This window comes from Pinus tabuliformis, chromosome 6 (genome assembly GCF_031772625.1).
Source record: "Pinus tabuliformis cultivar Carrire ecotype Pingquan chromosome 6, CPIR1, whole genome shotgun sequence".
Classification (NCBI taxonomy): Eukaryota; Viridiplantae; Streptophyta; class Pinopsida; order Pinales; family Pinaceae; genus Pinus; species Pinus tabuliformis.
The window spans coordinates 1,999,520,637-1,999,540,661 of record NC_142292.1 but is presented as its reverse complement, the minus strand read 5'-3'; positions in this window follow the sequence as shown (position 1 = coordinate 1,999,540,661).

Below are 20,025 nucleotides of genomic sequence, written 5' to 3'. Positions count from 1 at the left end.
CTCCTTGTGAGCCGTTGATGATGATGCAGAGGCAGGGAATTCCAACTAAACAGCAACAGGCGATCCCACAAAGACAGAAGGGGAATCGAGCGGTCATGAGATCAATTGGCTTTAAAGCCATGAGCAGAGACAGAGAACAGAGGACATCAAGAGGGACAACCAGATAGAAGAATACAAAGACAAAGAAAGGAAGAGACAGTGAAGCAAAGAGCAGAAGAGACAAAGAGCCAAGCTGACCTACGACATAAGGCATCATCAAGCAATCCCTGAGGGGATCTGTCGGGAATTGAGCACCACATTGGGCTCCTCCCATTGAAGACCAGAGAGGTCACAAGCTGGTAAGGAAAAGAGTCTGTGCACTCTAGTGGCTTGGGGAATCCAAGGACCACCCTGCCAAGCAATTCTGTTTCAGGAGACTCAGATCAAGCTCCTCATTGTAATTCTCTTCTTTAAAGACACAATAAAAGAAGGCCACCACTGAAAGCTGGACCAAAGACGTAGCCCTCAAGGATAGGGTGAACTCCTTATTAATTGGTTGTGTTCTTGTATTTGCTTATTGTGTTTCTCTTGTTGTTATCCATATTTCGAGTGTCTGTATTTTGAAATCTGATCGATCCGTTGCCTAAAATAACATAGACATACACCAACACATGAGTTTGTAATACCTTCATTTATTTAACTGAGGTCACTCAAGGGTGATTTTTAGATCAAGTGGTATCAAAGCTCTAGGTTGTAAGGTTAGACGAGCTTGTGTTGGTTTAGCTGTTGAATGCTCACTAGATCAAAGCTCAAATTAGGAGAATGAGAGTTGGTCGAAACTAATCCTCAAATTGGGAGAGTCTACCCTTAGAAGAAAATGTCAGAAGAAGGTGCTATGGGGCCAGACCCTCAATTCATAAAAGGTTTCCTAGCCATAAATTCCATGGTAGAAGAAATGTATAGGGACTTTAGAAAGCACAAGGATGAAGATTCATCAGGCTCTAAACAAGAAAAAGGAGAAGATGGGTCTTACTTCCATGACCACTCAAAAGGAAAAGGGAAAGAGGAAAGCTTTCTCACACCTCCTAACAGCCCTGAACACAAAAGGAAAGCATATTTGATCAAACTAGATGTTAAATTTGACCTACCTAAATATGATGGAGAGTTAAATGAAAAAATTTGGACACTTGGATTAGACAAATTGATGTTTATTGCAGAGTACAGAACATCGATTCAGACAAGAGCAAGATTTAGCTAGCAAGCCTACGCCTTGGAGGCACTCCCTTGGTTTGGTGGGAAGGCAAAACCCAAGCTGATATGAAAAGACATGGCAAGACTATCTCTGTCTGGAGTGAATTTATTTCTGCAATCAAAAAGCAGTTCTATCCATTGGCCTACATGCAACAAACCATGATGAGTTGACAAACTATTCGACAGTTGAAAGGGAAAACTGTGCAAGGGTACACTCAAGAATTTAGAAAGAGAGCATTGATTCTAGGAATCTCATTAGACTCACCTGAGACTCTGTTGAAGTACATTGGTGGTCTACACAGCTACATGAGGCATCCCATCATCAAGTTTAATCCCACTAGTATAGATGAGGTATCTGTAGAAGCTACTCATCTAGAAGCTAGAGGAAAGAATGGAAATCCAGAAGTTGGGGGACCATACCAACCCACTGCAAGCAAGAGCAAGGAGAAAAGGAAGCAGAAGTGGAAAGCAAGGAAGGCTAAGACTGCACAAAAAAGAAAAGCTTCATGCACTCACTGTAAAAAGGATGGGCATGATGATGAGAATTGTTGGATTCTGCATCCAGAGTTGAGACCTAAGAAGTTCAAGGGCAAGAAGAAGAAGATTGTTGCAGCTATTCAGAAATATTTGGGGTCAGACTCGGCAGATGAAAAAACCATTGCAGCCATAGGTATAAAAGGTAAGAATTTTGAAGCATCTACTAGTAATTCTGCACAATCTATTATTGTTGAAGAAAATGAGAGAAAAAGACATGAGCTTTTCCATATTCGAGTTATTTCCAAACATCAAAAGATTGATACTTTGTTTGATAGTGGCTCACAAGTAAATTTAATTTCTGAATCAATTGTAAAGAAGTTGGGATTAGCAACTACACCTCACAAGAAACCATACCCATTAGGATGGTTGAATGATAAAGCACAACTACAAGTGACTAGACAGTGCAAACTCAAGTTTTCTTTTGGGTTAGCATTTGTAGATGAGGTTGAGTTAGACATAATTTCTTTGGATATATGTGGAATTGTTTTAGGAAGTCCTTACTTGTATGATAGAAAATATATTTTCTATAGAGCTGAGAACAAGTATCTACTTGTCAAAGATGGAATCGAATACTTTGTAAGAGCTCATAAGCTCCAGAATAATTATACTCTCATAAACTCAGGGCAGATGAAAAGAATGATAAATTCATGCAAACAATTCTTATTGATGGTTGTAAAGGAAAAGAAACCTGATAAAACCAATGTATTTGAGGTTGTAATGCTAAACAGAAAGCTAATTTAGAAAAGGTTGTTTCAGAGTATGATATCTTGTTTCAAGAACCTAAAGATCTACCACCCAAAAAGGAAATAGCACATGATATTATTTTGTAGCAAGATGCTCCATTGCCTAACATTGGAATGTATAGGTTGTCTACTTTAGAGAATGTTGAAATCAAGAAGCATGTGTAGGAGTTGATCGAGAAAGGGTTCATCAGACCTAGCACATCACCATGTGGGTCACCAATCGTTTTGGTGAGAAAGAAAGATGGCTCATGGAGAATGTGCATTGATTACCGAGCACTGAATAAGATAACAATAAAAAATCGTTATCCCCTTCCTCACATAGATGATATTTTGGATCAATTGAAAGAAGCTATTTATTTCACCAAGCTGGACTTGCACAGTGAATACCATCAGGTCAGAGTTGCAAAACAAGATGCATGGAAGACTGGTTTCAAAAGAAAGCAGGGATTGTATGAGTGGTTGGTTATGCCTTTTGGCTTAACTAATGCTCCTGCTATTTTCATGAGATTAATGAATGATGTACTTAGACCTTTTCTTGATGATTTTGTTATTGTGTATTTGGATGACATTCTAATATTTAGTAAAACGCGGGAAGAACACTTAAAGCATGTTAAGCAGACATTAGATATTTTGAAAAGAGAAAAACTTCATGTTAAACTCTCAAAATGTGAATTTGGCAAAATATTTCTAAATTATTTGGGTCATATAGTAGGAATTGAAAATAGATCCCTCTAAAGTGGCAGTCATTGTAAACTGGTCTAAACCCAAATCTGTTACAGAAGTGAGAAGCTTCTTAGGGGCAACACAATATTGGAGGAAGTTCATTTCTAACTTTTCCTCAATTGCAACTCCCTTACATGCTTTGACAGGATTGAACAAGGTGTTTCATTGGGGAGGCAAACATCGGAAATCCTTCGACACCTTGAAAGAAAAGATTAGTACAACATCTATACTAGCACTACTTGATCTGCAAAGACCATTTGAGATCCAAATAGATGCCAGTGACTATGCCATGGGAGCAGTGTTGGCACAGCACCTTAAACCCATATGTTATCATTCTGAGACTTTTAATCCTACAGTAGTTAACTATCTTCCATATGATAAAGAATTATATGCCTTAGTTCAGAGCGTGAAAAAGTGGAAACATTATTTAATGGGCAAAGAGAAGTAATACATACTGATCATCAACCACTTCAATATCTACACTCCCAATCTAAGTTGCAACAATCAAGACACTACCGATGGATGGGTTTTCTACAACAGTTTCATTTAGTCATCAAATATAAAAAGGGCATACATAATAAAGTTGCAGACATGTTATCTAGACCCATTATGAATGCATCTACTATACTTAAGCATAATTCTGTGCTACATTGAACAATATGCTCAAGATATGGACTTTAAAGATGTAAATGCAACTTTAAGTCAAGGAAAACAAGTAGAAGAATTGGATTATCATGTAAAGGACCGACTCTTATACCATTGTGGGAAGTTATGCATTCCACAAACTAAAAGAGTAAAGATAATTAGAGAAGCACACACTTCTCTGATATCAAGTCACTTTGGGGTAAGTAAAACAGTTGCACAACTGCAAAGATTTTGTTATTGGCCAAAAATCAATGAGACAATTTCTAGATATGTAAGAGGGTGTACTATGTGTGCTAAAAGCAAGCCCAGCAATAGAAAACTAGGCTTGTACACTCCACTACCAGTTCCTTCTCACCCTTGGGAAAGTGTTTCCATGGATTTTGTTGGTGGACTTCCTAAATCTAGGAAAGGTCATGATTATCTATACGTTGTTGTGGATAGGTTCAACAAAATGTGTATTTTGATACCTTGTGATAAACAGATTACAACTGAACAAACTGCAAAACTGTTCTTTGAACATGTATGGGTTCATTTTGGATTACCCACTTCTATTGTATATGATCGAGACACCCAATTTGTGGGGAAGTTTTGGTCAAGTCTATGGGAAATGATGGACACCAAACTAAAGAAAGCACAACTTTTCATCCACAAATTGATGGCCAGATAGAAGTAGTTAACAGGACAGTGATCCAGTTACTTAAGGGATATTGCAGCAGGCATCCTAATCTTTGGGATGAACATTTGTGTTATGTGAAACATACTTACAACAGAGCAAAACATTCTTCTACACATATATCTCCTTTTAATACCTGTTTTGGTTTCACACCAAGGTCTCCTTTGGATTTTGTCTTTGGTAAAGACACCACAGTTGAGGGACACAGCGATGTGGATAGGGAAACTAGGTTCATTGAACAAATCCAAGAGATCCACTAGGCAGTACAGGAACAGCTGGAAAAGAGCCAAGCCAAATATAAGGCTAGGAATGACAAGCATTGGATGGAGCATAGTTTCCAAGTTGGTGACCAAGTCTGGCTATATATTGGCAAGGACAAGATGCAAGGTGAAGGTAAAAAGCTAAAGCCTATCAGGTATGGACCCTTTAAGATACTTGAGAAGATTGGTGAGAATGATTTTCGCCTTGATCTACCAACTTACATGCACATCTACTTAGTCGCAAATGCAGATTGCTTGACATTGTTTGAACCTTCACTCATTGAGGATCCCGAAGAGCAGATTCAATTGCCTTATATTGATGACCTGCTACCTGAATATATTAATGAATTGCAGGAAGACACAATTTTGTACAGGAAGGTGAGGACGACATGCAGAGGAGATGTTGAGTACCTCAGAATTGGGCTCAAAGGTTCAAAACCAAACAGTGCAAAGTGGATAGAGATTGGACAAGTGAGACAATTGTACCCTCACTTAGTCGATGCTTGAAAACCAACTTTTGGTGGTCCAAAAGCTTTTTCAGTGGGAAGGCCGTGATCTGAATTGGATCCATGTAAATTATCATAGCACCATGACTGTATCAAATCAAGACAAAAATTCGAATTCAAGAGCACATAGCGATCAGGAAGGCCTGTGAACAGTGGCAGTTTGCAGCCAGCGAGGAATGACGAGGACCTTGGTCAAAGCGCGCTGACCAAGGCCCATGGAGACCGCCCAGGAGGTGAAACTGGCACTTGGGAAGCCCAGATCGGGAAAAGGAGGCCATTTTTGCACATCGCTGGGCAAAACCCCTCGTGAAGGAGAAGCCCAAAGCACTCGGTTACATGGAAGCCGGGAAAACCATGGGGAAAGCGCTGAAGGCTAAAGGCGAGACCCGCGCTCCAAAACTGACAGTATATATCGGGGTCACCGTTGGATGGTAAGCAGATTTGGAGAAAAACGAGCGATTCCACTTAGCGCCCGATGCGTGGCAGGTGGAGGAGAGAGAAAACCGCCACTCATCGCACGCTAATGGTTGAGCAAGTCAACCGCGCAAAATGAGTGAATGTCGTAGGATCTGGGGGCACCAGATCTAATGGTTGAGAACACACCCGATGAAGGAACTAGATTTTATAGGGGATTGAGCCACGATGTATAAGGATTTGAGGTCTGATTTGACCGCGGAGATGGCATATGTCTCATTCGACGATGTAACCAAAAAACTGAACCGACGAGGAAGAGTTGGTGCAGTTCGCAAGAGGACAAGTGGCCACTCCCTATGAGCCGTTGATGATGACACAGAGATAGGGAATTCCAAGTGAACAACAGCAGGTGATCCGACGGAGGCAGAAGGGGAATCGAGAAGTCATGAGATTGATTGGCTTTAAAGCCATGAACAGGACAGAGAACGGAGGACATCAAGAGGGAGAACTAGAGAGAGGAAGATGAAGACAGAGAAAGGAAGAGATGGTGAAGCAAAGAGCAGAAGAGACAGAGAGTCGAGCTGACCTGCAGCGTAAGGCAACATCAAGCAATCCCTGAGAGGATCTGTCGGGAAATGAGCACCACATTAGGCTCCTCCCATTGAAGACCAGAGAGGTCACGAGCTAATAAGGAAAAGAGTTTGTGCACTCTAGTGGCTTGGGGAATCCAAGGACCACCCTGCTAAGAAATTCTGTTTCAGGAGACTCAGATCAAGCTCCTCATTGTAATTCTCTACTTTAAAGACACAATCAAAGAAGGCCACCACTGAAAGCTGGACCGAAGACGTAGCCCTGGAGGACCTTGGTGAATTCCTTATTAATTTGTTGTGTTCTTGTATTTTCTTACTATGTTTCTCTTGTTGTTTTCCATATTTCCAGTGTCTGTGTATTTTGCAATCTAATTGATCTGTTTCCTAAAATAACATAGGCACACACCAGCACATGAGTCTGTAATACCTTCATTCATAAATTATTTAACTGAGGTCACTCAAGGGTGATTTTCAGATCAGGAAGAGATGTCCATTCAAGCTACAGAGCTCAAAAGGTTAAAGGAAAAGGTGGCAAGTTTAGAAACTGACTGTAAACTTGCCCAAATTCAGCAAAGAGATGAAACACAGAAAGCCTTAAGGATGGGTGAAAAAATCAAAGTCCTAGAGAAAGATTTTACACTGCAGAAGCCACTAGGACAGACTAAAGAAATGATCTAGGCCAATATCATTGACTCTGTCAATGATATTTGGCCATTAATTGAAGTTATATTTGAGCAAACTGAATTGGTGAAGGTAGCCATTGAGGCTATCCAAAAAGTAAGGGAAGAGTTAGGAGACCAACCTGAGGATGAAAATTGACTCATCCACCTCCTAAACAGTAAGAACAGGTATGAGCTCCATGAGCTTGGTGTAGAGGATAGGACTGAAGCCATCCTAGAGATTAAAAAGGTTCTTTCCAAAAGAAACCTTATGCTCAACTTGGAAGAAAAGTGCCACAACATGCAGGTGGCCATTGACAGGTTTACGGTCAAATTTCAAATTTTGAGGGATAAAGGCCTTCCCAGTCCTATGGTCATCAATGATAAACTCATGACCCAATTGGAATATAGTGATAGAGTTAGAAGGTTGGCAAAGGAACAAGCTAGCTCTTCAGGCATTCAAGCTTTGCCCACTGGCAAAGTATTATATGATTCATTGGAAAACCTATTTTTCCTAGAACATGAGGTGAAGCATTTGTTTCTCACCAAGCCTAATTCTGAAAAATACACAGAGGCTGATGAAATTTACAGAAGAATGTTAAAAGTGAGATTGCCTGAAGAAGAATGGTGGGAAAAAATGACAGATTTAATTTGAAACAGATTTACTTTGAAAAAGTTTTTACAGTAGAAAGTTACCACAGTAAATTTGAAGGTAGCCAGGTGAAACAGGTGAAAGATAGATAAACAGGGTCAAAGAGTAATAGATTCAAAGAGTATTAGTGAAAGATCAAAAGTAAAAAGGACTCCAGCATGGAAATACCACAACCATTGTTGAAAAGTGTGCAACAAGAAATGCTTGTTGAGAATGCAATAAGATGATGGAGCTTACTGGAAAGGAGTCGCCTTCACTAAGTGGGCCCGCAGGCAAATTATGGCACGGAGTCTATTTTTGGATCACAGCAGGAGTGATCAGAGTCTATTTTTAAACTACTAGTCAAAAATAGAAAAGTCAAATATTATTGTCTCATAATAATATTTAGACTATAAACTTTATCTTATCGTCTTGGAGCACTTCAGTTTGAGCTACAGATGTGGAAAATGCAGTTGTCAGAAGGAAATATGATTTCTTTATGAGTCAGTTGAGCTATTTCATGCAAGACATCAGTTAGACCTCATGTGGTTGAGTTCCGTGGAGTTGGATGAACAGTTAATGGAGTTGTGTTCAGTTTGACTTAGTTGAACTAGTTTTATTTAGTCTAACTGATCAATAGACTAAGTGATGAGTTGTGTTAATTAGTTATTAATTAATTCACTAATTATTAAATCATAATGAAACTAAAGAATACATCAGTTAACTCAGTGCATGTACAGTTCAGTGGAGACAACTGTTAGAGGTTGAGATTGCTATCAGTTGTGCATGAGATTTTGCACATGCATGGATTGAGTAATGCCAATGAGGATTGCGCAGTATGGGGCCAATACCAAGTGATTATAGCCTCTTCTCACGTGATTTCTAGTGTGGGTGATTATCACAAGGTAAAAACGAGATTGGTTCAGCCATTCTCATTCATTCTCAGCAGGTATTGTGTAGTGGAGGCAGGCAAGCAGCGGAGGAGATTTGGAGATTAGATCTGAGCTGTATTGTATGTAACAGGTGGAGATAGTGCTGGATACTTGTGAGGAGTATTGTACTATGTATTGTTACATGTCCTTAATCAATATAATACACAGATAGTTGGGGTTTTTAGCAATATGCTTTCCCCGAGAAAATACTGTGTTGATATGTGCGATTGATGCTTCTATGTGTGCATGATATTGTTTTTGCTTTTGTAAATTGATGATCAATGTAGAGAGGTTATGTATTATGCATGTTTTCCGCAATAGTGTATAATCGAGATAATCTCTGTTGAATAAGTGTCATATTATTCAACATTTCTACAACCATCAACCAGCTTAAAGGGCTTAAAAATCAACAGAAATAGCCAGCAACACCACAATAAAAGGGACAGGAAGAAGTAGTTTCACATCTATCTCTATCTTCATGCATGAAGATATTTTAATTCCTAGATTAAATATCAAATTGTTATGAGATATTTGTAATGATTTTTTGTATAAATACTTCATATCTATTAGTATGTAGGGTGGCTTCAAAGACATTTCTATAGAATTTTTCTTTGAAATAAAAATTCTATTGTATCAATGACTGGATTGTCTTGTTGGATCAAGGAATAAAGCTTAGATATTTTACAGGATTCTTGTGTAAAGAGAAATACAAATAAGTATTCTCTCATGTGTACTATTGTTTCTTCTTATGTTTCTTCATAATCTTATTGTTTTTCTAAAATCTAAATGTATAACAAGGAATGATATCTTAGAAATTTCTTGAGTGTACTCTGTCTTGACTGTTTACATTCTAAATGTTTTCTGCTAAACTATCTTAGCTAGGGAATTCTTAACTGCTCCTTAGCTTTCGTAATTTCTCCCCTGGTCTATAGCAAAGGATTCTTAATTGCCCTTTGTTCATGATTACCCTCTGTTCCCCATTCTGATCCTGGTCCAAGGATTCTTCATTGCCCTTTCACCCTGGTTAGAATCATTTCATCCATTAGACCTGAGGATTTGCCTTTTGCTTTACTAGCCTACCCTGTGAACATTCCCTTTAATGATCTGGTCTAGTTATGCTATCCACTGATTGACTCCATAGCCCAATGGCTTGAAGACCTAGCTCTATCCATTTTCTCTAAGAATTCCACCACCTAACCTTAAATTCTAAAGAAAACCCTATGAACACTAAGAACTAGCCTAAAATATCATAGAACAAAGCTAAATTATAAAGAGAGAGCCCTTTCTGGACTTAGGTTGGCTAGAATCTAAGCCTAAAAGACTGATTTGTGGTTACCTCAGATGATTCCTTCTTTTGATAACTTCTAGGGAAAACTTCTAAGTGATAACATAGTGGCGACCATACTGGGCACTCAAATCCTCAGTCTTAATAAACCTTTGAGAAAATTTCAAATCTTTATTTCAATCCTCTTGAACAGTTTATTAGAAGTTATTTACAAAATTTCGTAAAAAGAAAGTAACTAGAAAAGATCAAAACTCTGGCTTCAAGGAGAAGTCACTATACTATGGCCAATCTAGATCCAAACCCTACCCGAATAGTGGATAATCCCAACCTAATTTCGAGAAGATCCAAAAGACAAGAGAATTCAGTTAGTACAACACCTTCAATCAAAGAAGATTCATGCTCTCATGAGTGGTTGTTTTTAGAAGACCTCCCCTTTGATGAGTCATTTGACCTTTCCCTATTTAGAACTAGGTCTGAAAGTGCACTTGATGACATTGTTCTAGATCCAGAGTTTATTACAGACCTTGAAGTCCAAAAGGCAAACCAGTCAATTGATGAATATACTCTAAATTCCCCTCAGTCATCCCTTACTACTACTAAGATCCCTGAGCATTCTGAACCTGTGTCAACTACCCTTAGTTCACCATTATTCCCTTCCACCTCTAAAGTTCATTCCTCACCTCCATTTATACCCTCACTTCCATACCAACCTATCATTACCTAGCAATCACCTTTTACTCCCAGTTCTCCATTAACTACTGTATCATCTCCTAGTACCCCAACCCCACTTCTTAGCCCCCCCTAACTTAGAGCCATGGAAAATAGACGTGCTCCTCTTGTGTTACCTGCCCCACTTGGTCCCATGCCACAATATTACCAGAAAAAAATTGTCCAATTTGATGGCATAAGACCTTATACAATAGAACATCATGTAAACAAAATGACAGACTACTTTGAATTGCATGAAATTGATATTGGAGATGTTCATATGAGACTTTTTGCTCATGTCACACGGAATTGGTCAAGGGTGCGGACACGACTGACCTTCCTAGAAGTCTAAGACATTCTAATGACAAACAAGACAAAATGGAGTGATCTTTCTCTAAATACACCTTTTACAACATGAAAACTACAAGTGTTTAGGCTTACCTTATTCCAAAACGCTGTTGTTGAAGTCCGTTCTTGACGATCCGGATGAGCTCCTCCTTCAAGTCAATTCCTGCAACCACAAACAATCAAACAATTACCAAGCACTTGCATTTCATATAATAAAACATATATTCAACATGCAGACCAAGGAACACATGAAATAACTCATTAACACAAGCTATTGAGAAAAATAAACCAGTTTGTATTAATAACGAAACAAAGAAAATCTTACAACCTAGCCTTGGTGTTGTGCAAGTTCCTCCCAGGGTCCATCAAGGGTTTTCCTCTACTTTGACAAAGCTCACCCTCTCCCAAGTAGAATCAAGTGAAGACAATCTCTCCTCACAAAGGCTCTAATGGAAGACCTAAATCCTGCAGCATTTACCCAAAGAAAATGTATAGTTCCAACCTCCCCTCCTTCTGGCTCAATGCCTTTATTTATAGTGCTGTAAAGAGGTTATTCAGGTCCACTATCAATGGGATCATCCCCCTCTTTGGGTGGGATAGCTCCCTTATTGATGGGATAAGTTCCCTCTTAATAGAGATACATGAACCAACTGGAGGCGCATCCATTTCATCAAACCGACCTCTAGAACGTTCTAGAAGTAACCACAAGTAACTTTTTCAAGATAAAACTCGCGCATTTTGCCTTTTACAGAGGGACGCACCTGTCCCTTAACATACAGAGCGTCCATGGACGCAGATTTTGTGAACATGGTCAGCGTCCCCGCAGGTAAGGCTAGAGAGAACCCGCGACCCCAGAGATAAACATAGTTTTTACAAGACTTTCTCTCTTCTTTGAGTTTGAGATGGATAACAGAGGCATGAGACTTGCCTAAGAGGGTAGCATGACTGTTGACTTGAGCCATACTAACTGTAAGTAGTCAAGGTGACATTTTTTAGTGTAACAGCTCAGACTCTAGCTAGTGATGTAAGAACATGTTTTAGAGCTTTACCTGCTAATAACATAGATACTTTAGAAATATTTTATCAAAAAATTTTAAATAGATGGGAGAAGAGAAAGAAACCTTTGCAGATCCTTCCAGAATATGAAAACATAAAAAGAGGACCAAATGAAACAATCTAGGATTACTGTACGAGATTTAACAATATATACAATGTAATACCAGTCAATCTTAGACCCCCACCTGGCTTAGCTCTGATAAATTTTCCTGATGGGTTTGATACTGATATGGCCTTCCAACTCTAAGAGAGAAATCCTCCAACTTTAAAGGATATGCAGAGTGTAGCAGTTAGTATAGAATCTAACTTGCTAGCAAAAGGAACTAGGGTTACGAATGAAAGGAGAGGACCCATGAAAGATGAAGCCTCACCTTCTAACCTTAAAATTGATGTCCTAATCAAGGGTATGGAAAAAATGATGGATAGGATAGATAACATTGAGAGGAAGCCTCAATGGGATAATCAACAGGCACCTCTAGTGAGAAATCCAAACTTTAGAAAGAATCAAAATCAAAATACTGGAAATAATGGAGCTGATAAGAATATTAGGCCTCCCTTTCAAGAAAACTACATTGAAACATCCCATTCAGATGACCCTGAACAAGACACACACATTAATTTGATGGGATTGGATGATGAGGAAACTATCTTTTTGACCCAAGATGAGCAGGAACTGCATATGCTGCAACAATTACAGACCCAATATGGAGAATCGTTTGATTATAAGCAAGGGTATGATTCCACCATTTTTTAAGTACACAAACAATACAACTTGAGGAGTAAAAAGAATTCTAATGCTCCTGACCAGGCCAAGAAAATAGTGCCTAATCAACCCAAAAAGATCAAAGCAACTCCAGTTACTAAGACTCTCCAAATCCTCCCTAGCCCAAACTAGAATCCTTCAGGTCCCACCTTTGTATATATAACCCATGACCAACCCCCTAATGATCAACCATCCACTTCAATCCCCCCCAAGGAGACAGTGGAGAAATCTCCAAACACCATATTAGAAAATCCACAGAAAAATACCTCAAATGCAGAAAAATAAGAGCAACCTACTCCAATTCATGCTATGAAAATTCCAAGCACTCAAATATAGAAAGCTCCTTTGCATTTCAATTTGGGAGTAGAGGTAGCTAAACTGAAAATTTCAGTTCACTTAACAAAGCCGATTAAAAGTGAAACCTATAAGTCTCAAATAAACAAAACCTTAAACTTTGTTGAGAATGAAGACTTTATCAACTTGTTTGGTGATCAACTTGAGCTTATATTCAATCCTGATGTTAATGGCAAACCATTAGAAAGAGGGATACCACCCTTTTATATTAGCCTTAGCATTCATGATAAAATCCTACACAATGCAATGTTAGATTCAAGAGCTTCACACAATTTAATGCCTAAATCACTTATGGAAAAATTAAACTTGGACATTACCAGACCTTACAAGGACTTATTTTCATTTGACTCAAGTCAAGTAAAGTGTCTAGGGTTAATCAAAGACCTGTGTGTTTCCTTAGTACAATATCTTGCTAAGACCATTCTCATGGATATAGTAGTGGATGACAGCCCACCTAAATATGGCATGCTATTGTCTAGATCATGGGGGTCCAAACTCCAAGGATCTTTGCAACTTGACATGTCATATGCCACAATCTCAGTGTTTGGACAACCTAAAAAGCTGTACAGAGAGACCCTAATGAAATATGTGGTGAGTAGCCGGGATAGGCCTCAAAACTTCCCTATCTACTCCCTGCATTCGGACATTGATTCTTTCATTTTGTATAATGTTTAACAAGAAAAAAAAACCACTTCAAATAGTATTATTTCAGAACCAAAAGAAATTGCAATTAGAACTAAAAAAGAAACTGTCCAAACTCAAGAGATTTCCAATAAACAAGATGAACAAAACACCTCAAACAAGGAATTTTTTTTCCCCGTGACAGTGAAATTTATGAGAATGAAATATTATGGCACCTTGAATTTGATGGATCAGTGAATAATTTAGGAGCAGGAGGATGAGTATGGATATATAATCTGGAGAATGATCACTTAGAGGTCCATGCTTACAGACTAAATTTCAAATGCTCTAACAACATGGCTGAGAAAGAAGCACTTCTTTTAGGTCTTAAATTAGTTATGAACTTAGGAGCTATAAGAGCTTCTATCATGGGAGACTTTAAATTAGTGATAAATCAGATTAAAGCTGTATATATGACCAAAGACCTTAGATTAAGTTGTTACAGTGGAACCATTATAGAAATATGAAACACTTTCCTAGAAACCAAGGTTGCTATAATTCCTAGGAAGCATAATATGCAGGCCCATAGTTTAGCAATGTTTGCCAGCACTTGTAAGTTACCATTTCATCCTAACCATTAGTACACTACTGAGGTCAGGCACAGACCTGCTATCCCAGATAACTTGAAAAACTAGCAAGTATTTGCTAATGACCAACATATTAACAATTTTTCAACCTTAGAGGAAGAATTTGTAAATAGTAATATAGATACTGACATAGCATTAGATTCTGATTTCAAAGATGAAATAGAAATTAATGAGATAGAAGATGAAAAGATAGATTGATTCCATGCCACTAAATTTACAAAATTAGATGTAAAAAACCTAAAGCAAGTTGAAATTGATGAGATAATTAATGAAGGCTCTCAAATCATTAATCTCAAAGACAAATTTTTACCCAAAGGATTAACCCCTTTGGAAGACTTGTTTGATTCAAATGATGTCCCTAGAAAGCCAAAGATGGAACCCTTAAAATCTGATATAGAGGAGTGTAATATAGGAACTAAGGAAAATCCAAAATTGATCAAAATTTCAAAGTCATTACCTCCTATTGAAAAAAGTGAAATACATCGAACTCTCAAAGGAGTTCCAATATGTCTTTGTTTGGAGTTATGAGGACCTCAAATCCTATGACACCAACATCATACAACACACTATCCCCATAAAAAAAAACCAGAAACCTTTTAGGCATAAGATTAGGAGGATCAATCCCATTCTATTGCCTTCTATTGAAAAAGAAATCCGAAGGACGTGGGAGGCAAAGATAATATCACCAATTAGATTCTCTGATTGGGTTTCAAATTTGGTGCCAACAAGGAAGAAAACTGGTGAGATTAGACTTTGTGTTGATCTCAGGAACCTTAATAAAATTTCACTCAAAGACAATTACCCTCTCCCTGAAATGGATCATATATTACAAAGGGTGGTAGGGTCAACCAAAATCTCGTTATTGGATGGGTTTTCTGGTTACAATCAGGTTTTAGCTCACCCAGATGACCAAGCTAAAACTGTGTTTACTACTCCTTGGGGCACATTCATGTATGTGAAGATGCCTTTTGGATTAAAGAATGTTGGAGCCACTTTCCAAAGAGCCATGGACATAGCTTTTGCTAAGGAAATTCATGATTTCCTAGTAATATACTTAGATGACATCAATGTATTCTCAAAATCTCATAAACAACACTTAGATCATCTGAGGCAGGTTTTCATAAAATGTAGGAAGTATGGAATTTCTTTGAATCCTAAAAAATATTTATTTGGGTTAGAAGAGGGAAAGTTATTAGGTCATATAATCTATAAAGATGGTATCTGAATAGATCCTACAAGAATTGAAGCCATCTTACAGATACAACATCCTAGGAGCATTAGGGAATTACAAGCCTTTTTAGGGAAAATTAACTTTCTTAGGAGATTTATTTCTAACTTAGCAGAATTAATTAGATCATTAAAAAACATGTTGAAAAAAGATTCGACCATAAAATGGACTGTTGAGGCTAAGAAATCCTTTGAAGACATTATGCTAGCCTTAAATAAAACAATAGTTTTGATCAATCCAAAATTTGACAGGGACTTCATTTTATTTTCCTTTGCCTCAGAACATACAATTGCTGCAGTTTTACTGCAAAAGAATGATCATGGTTATGAACAACCTATTGCCTTTATTAGCAATGCCCTAAGAGATGCCCCTTTAAAATACAATATAATGGAAATGCAAGCATTTGCTTTCGTCAAAGCTATCAAAGATTTTAGAGTTTACATTTTATATTCGCATATAATAGCCTATCTCCCCAATTCAATATTCAAGGATATCCTAACTCAAGATGTTCCAGATGGAAAGAGAGGGAAATGGATTGCTATTCTATTAGAATATGACCTAGAAATCAAACCAACAAAATTAATCAAAGGCCAAGGTTTAGCCAAGCTCATGGCTGAATCGAACTGTCAGGCCTTAGATATAAATTTTATTGCAGAAATGGACAATGGAGAGGAGATGGTGACTCCACCAATAAACCAGGCCTTTATTGAATCACCATGGCATTCTGACATCATATATGTTTTAGAAAATCTACAAGCTCCTCCTAAATTATCCAGGACCAAAAGCAGATTTTAAAAAATGAACTCTTTAAAATTTTGCATAATTAACAATGCTTTGTATTGGAGGAATCATGAAGGTATCCTTGTTAATTGTTTATTGAAAGAAGAATCTGACAAGGTGTTACAAGAGTTTCATGCAGGTGACTATGCAGGCCATCTTTACTGGAAAACCACTATTGACAAGATTCTTAGAACCAGTTTCTATTGGCCTACTTTGTTTTCTGATGTAAAGAAGTTTGTAACCTCATGTCATAAATGTTAGATTTTTGAAGGAAAGAAAAAGCTTTTACCCTTGCCCCTAAAACCAATCTCTGCTAAAGCACATTTTGAACAATGGGGTCTTTACTTCATTGGTGAAATACACCCACCTTCCTCTCCCCAACACAAATGGATCCTCACTGCTACAAATTATTTTACCAAATGGATAGAAGCCATACCATCAAGGCAAGTCACTGACACTGTTATAATAACCTTCCTTGAGGCCAACATCCTATCTAGATTTGGGTGCCCAACCAAAATCATCACTGACAATGCAACAACTTTCAAATCCAAAAGAATCATTGATTTCAGTAATAATTACCATATAACTTTCGGCCATTCCAGATCTTATTACCCCCAAGTAAATGGACTAGCAGAGTCCTCAAACAAAAGTCTGGTAAATATCATCAAAAAACTACTGGAGGATAACAAGAAAACATGTAATAAGAAGCTAGTAAATGCCTTATGGGCCGATAGGCTGACCACAAAGAAATCCATTGGTACTAGTCCTTATCAATTATTTTATGGAATGGAAGTTGTTTTCCCATCTTCCTTGGGAACACCAATGATGAAGCTGCTCCAAGAGTTGCAGGTTGAACCAAATAACATCCAAAGAAGAATCAACGAAACAATTCATCTACAGTAGACCAGGGAGGAAGTGTACATCAGATCTCAAGTTGTGCAGGAAAGGATCAAGAATAATTTTGATATAAGGACTAAGGCAGAAGATTTTTACCTAGGAGACAAGGTTCTAAATGGGATTCAATAAGAGAGGATAAAGGTAAACATGGGAAATTTGATTTCCTATGGAAAGGCCCATATATCATTTATGCTTTCAGAGGTAATAATGCTTTCTTCCTTAGAGAAATGGATGGCACAGAAGCAGAAGAAGGACCAATTAATGGTTGAATGCTCAAACACTATATTGAGCCTAGTTACTGATTTCACTAATCATTTGTACATACTTTACTTTCAAAAGTTTAGAGTGGATTGGATGGTGATTTTTGAAGTTGAAGCCCGAAGAGAAGGCCCTAAGCTTCAAAAAATTTACTGTCATAAATAGCAATAATGCAGAAATATGAAAAGGAAAAGTTGCAGGATAACATCACAGCAATTCAGAAGGCCATTGGTCTACAAAGTTCTTGACATTTCACCAGGAAATGCCATCCCCAAGTGGAGCCACTGTTAGGTTCCTATACCAATAGGAGTCATAATTTTTCAATGACTAAGATTAAACCTGTATTATGTACATACCTTTGCTTTCTGAAAATATTTTCCATATTCAAAAAAATTATAAAATGTAAATAGTGTATGTCCTAAAAGAATAATCAAAGGAAAAAAAGAATAAAAAGGTCAAAAAAAATGAAATATATGAACCCCAAGAAAAGAAAAAGACCATGAAATTGAGCAAGCCAAAATACCACTACTATGTACATTTTGTGCATAATAAATGATTGTGTGCAGTTTGTAATATCTGCCACAATCCATGATAGTCAAAATTTTTAAACTTGGCTATTTCATGTTTCAATTTCATGTCTATAGATAGAGAATAAAAATCTGACCAAACTGTTTAATCTTGGCAGATAATTAGATAGGTAGAGTAAATAAAATGATCTCAATTGTTTAATCTGAGACCTTGGATGTAATAAGGTTAGATTTAGTCACTGTACTATTTTAAAAAGAAATAAAAATTTTGATAATGGTTTTCTAGCTCAAATGCACCCTAATAAAGAGAAGTGAAAATGGTAGGATGAGTAGGTGGGTAAGTAGAAGAAAGGTTGCAGAAGTATGGTGAGTGATTAGATAAAAACATGTTTATCATCTTTTTCATCATAAAAGTTCCAAATGCGAATGGGCACTCAAGCATGCAAATGGATATCAAAGTCAATTAGTTAACCTCCATCATTCATTTCACCTTTCACTTAACTAATTTCCCAGAATAAAGATCAAAGTACTTAAAAACCCTAAGTCAAAGAGGCTCAGAGAATTTCTCTGACTTTTTGAGGGACTGGACCCTTGGCTCAATGACTTATAGGCAATAAGTACTTAAACCCCCTCATAAACATTCATTCCCCCCTTCAGTTCATTCATGTTCCCTAATAATACTCTTTTCCTAGGGTTAAATTACTTTTACCTAGGAAAAGTTTTCATTCCCCCGCATAAATCATTTTCATATAAAAAACCAACAAAAAACACTATATCCTAAGGTTTTATGTTATCATCGCAAAAGTATTAAAACATGGAATATCATATACTTAGGGTATTGTGCCCCTTTCCACCAATTTTTACTAATTACTAATTTATTTATTAAATCCAAAACAAAAACCCCTTTCCCATATATATTTAACTCCCACACTATTAATTAACCCTACCCTATGTTTAATTATATAAACTATGATTTTCTACCCAAACCCACTGACTAATCGATCCACGATTAAGTTAGTTAAAAACCCAATTAAATCCTCCCCTAATGACTCTGACACCTTAACCCCGCCGTAATCCCTAATTAACTTAAAACTACAGCACTTAACTACCTGCCGAGCCCCCCCACTACCCTCCGTGCAACTCCATTGCCCAATCACTGCACAATCTCTCCCCTCCACATCGGACGACCCTCATCCATTTCGTACAGGCCCTGACGTTTGAACATTACCCACCCAGAATGGGCTGTTTTCCACTGGGACCCCAAGGAGACATGTAGCTCAATGAATGGAATTGGGTGGCCTCCCCCAAATACCATTGAGCACCCAAAAGTGGTGCGATGGAAAGCACTTACCACCCACCCACTATGCACCAAAAAATCCACTATTCACCCCGCTACACGACAAACGACCACTGTTCACCGGTACCCACCAAAATTGACTTTTGCACATAAATCCAAAAAAGCCCCAAATCATTTGTTTGATCGTTTTTTTCAACTGAAAATATCCATGCATGCACCTGCGAACATTGAAATTGTCAACCTACATCCAATTGCACCCTAAAGACGCCACAGAGTACCCAGTTTGCTCTCTAGCCTACTCAGAACCTTTTCAACCATTCACAGTTGCCAACCGACCTGTTCAGAGCTAGTTCTCCCTAATTCCAAGTATTTAAGCCATAATTCACTGGAACACCTCTCAATTTCAGAACCAGTTACTGAGTTTGTTAGTTAAAGTGAAAAATCAATTAAAGGAACTCAAGTAACTTAAGCTTACATTGTAATCAACCACCTTTGCCCTAAAAAAAATGAAAATCACCTCCCCCATTCTCAAATCCGCAAGAACTAAGAATGGCTGCCCCAATTGCCATGGATGTGAGACCTATTTCCACTCCTCATCTAGACTTAGACCATCTCCCCCTGGCAAACAAGGATTTCCAGATAAAGGACACCTCTGTCCATGAATCCCCTCTCAAACTCTACTACCGATACAGAGACCAATACCTGAACCATGT